The sequence below is a fragment of the Humulus lupulus genome, chromosome X, assembly GCF_963169125.1.
Source record: "Humulus lupulus chromosome X, drHumLupu1.1, whole genome shotgun sequence".
In the NCBI taxonomy this organism is placed as follows: Eukaryota; Viridiplantae; Streptophyta; class Magnoliopsida; order Rosales; family Cannabaceae; genus Humulus; species Humulus lupulus.
Genome location: NC_084802.1, coordinates 251,159,680 through 251,162,339, shown reverse-complemented (window position 1 = coordinate 251,162,339; position 2,660 = coordinate 251,159,680).

Genomic DNA, 2,660 nt, shown 5'->3' with positions numbered 1-2,660 from the left:
AACCTCATCTAAATCTTCCATAGGTCTTACTCCACTATCCAAATCCCCAAAATGAGGATCAATGTCCATTCCCTCGCTTTGGGAAACGCCCTATTTGGTGACTTCATCATCGGATGGGGTCTGCTGCTCAATAACAGCAAGAGTCCTTTCCTAGTTGGTAACTTTAAAACTTTTTCTTGGTCTGTAAAATTCACAATGTTATATTGGTCGATGTCCATCTTGTCTACTACTTCTTCTTTCTACCCACACACAATCATGTTATTCTCATCGGTTCCCCTCCGTGCCTTAACCATTAAAGCATTGTAGCATTTCCTGGCTTCTCTCTGGTTTCCCAGGACACACCCTATGCCTGCACTGGTCGAGAATTTCATAGAAAGGTTCCATATAGACATTTCTGTGTGTAGAGCCATGAGTAGTGGTCGACCAATCACCACATTTTATGCCGATGAGCAATCTACTATCAAAAACTATGTCACGACTGTCTCGTGCCTAGGAATGTGTCCTGCTGTGAGCGGTAACTTGATTGTTCCAGTTGGTGACAAACCTTCTCTAGTGAACCCGTAAAAAACTTGAGAGCATGGCTTAAAGTCATTAACAGACAACTTCATCTTTTCAAAAGATGACTTGTAGATAATGTCCACGGAGCTTCCCGTATCAACTAGGCATCTCTTTACCTTCATGTTTGCAATCTAGACTATCATGATGAGCGGGTCATTATGAGGATACCTGACGTGTCCAACATCTTCCTCTGTGAAAGTAAGAGACTCACTCTCATACTGAGGATTCTTTAGAGGTCGCTCCTCAATAGTCATGACATTTGATGTTGCAGCCAACTCATGTCGAAGTGTCTGGGCATATCTCTCCCTTGCTTTGTTACTGTCCCTAGCCAAGTGTGGACCTCCACGTATAGTATCTAAGGTAAAGTCCACAGGCTTGGGTGGCAAGGGTGGAGATCGCTATCATTTGAACCCAGGATTGTTGCTACTTCCTTCTCCTTGGGATTTCTCTGCTCGATACTTTTTCAACTTGCCTGATTGCAGAAGAAATTATATCTCGTCCTTGAGGTGATTGCATTCATTCGTGTCATGACCATAATCTCTTTGGAAACGACAAAACTTATTCATGTCTCTCTTACTCATCTCTTTACTGATGGGTGGAGGCTTCTGGTAGGGAACCTCCTAATGACTAGCGAGATATATTCCCGCCCAGTTGGCCGAGAGAGTGGTGTAATTAGTGAACCGAGGTTTATACTTGGTTGGCTTGTCCTTTGGACCCAACTTAGCCTTCTTCTCTTCATGGCGGTCAGACCCGTTATATTCCCACATTTCTTTCCACCATTTTGACCGCATCCACCATTCTTAGGAGGGTCAGCTAATCCGCCCGGATTGTTTATGCCTTTCTCCTCTTTCTCGATTGCATCATCCAATTTCATATACTTGTCCGCCAAGTCAATAAATAGTTGAAGTGATGAAATTAGGTTTCTATGAATACTATCCCATAAGGGGATTCGTTAAGTGATTCCAGAGGACATGGCAACCATCTTCTCCTCATCTCCTACACCAGTTGCTCTGTTGGCCTCTCTCATGAATCTCTATATTTAATTCTTTAGAGATTCATCCTTTCCTTTTTTGATATCTGTTAGGTGGTTGGCGTAAACTGGTGGAGTCCGGGCAGCACTAAATTGTCTATAAAACTCCTTCCTGAATGTTTTCCATGAGGTAATGGAATTTGGCTTAAACTTCCAATACCATTCTTGGGCAGTATCTAACAGCATAGTTGGGAAGACTCTGCACTGATAATCATCACTCACCCCGAGCAGTTCCATCTAGTCCTCAAATTTCCCAACGTGTTTGATGGGATCTACTTTTTCTGTATGCATCAGTAGCACCAGTGCTTTATATTTTTTTGGTGGCTGGGCTGCTCTTATCCGGGCACAAAATGGATTGCAACTCATGTGGTCTACTGCATCTAGCCCGGAAGGCCGTTTAGATAAGCCCTCCATTGCAGTTGTTAGTGCGTCAAGTTAAGCTTGAATGGCTGGCGCAACTGACGAGGCTCCACAATTTTGACCTCCTAGTCGGGCATTTCCATCTGGTGCACTATCGTCAAGTATTTCTACTTGATTGGGAGGGCATATCAGATCTTGCCCTTCAACCTAGGCGGTCTTCCTCTTGTTGCTGATTAAATCCCTTAGATCCTTTCGGGTAACATGTCCTCCTAACTAATTGAACACTGTAATCTTCAATTTTTCAGAGGACTTACTACACGGGACCTGCTCCTTCCCACTACACTGCTGGTCAGGATGTAGTGTCGGCTTCTTGGAACGGCCCGGGCGGTCCTTTCCTCCTTGTTGGTCGTTGCCCTTTTTTTTTTTTCCTTTGATCGGTCAGTTTGATGACTATGGGCCTCATCCCGACCATATCCGTCTTTGTATTGTGGAGTTTTCTTATCTCGAGGGGCTCTGGTCTAGTTATTCCCAGGCAGAGTTTTCTTACTACCCTACCGTTGACTTCCTGATCGAGAAGTTTCTAACCGGTGGCTTCTGGAAGGGGTTCTAGAATTCTCCCTTTGCGTCGACGCAGTCCTAGAGCAGACTTCATCATCTGCCCAACCACTGCGATTGCTTCGACTTCGGTCTGGTCTCCGAGAATTAGCCCGGC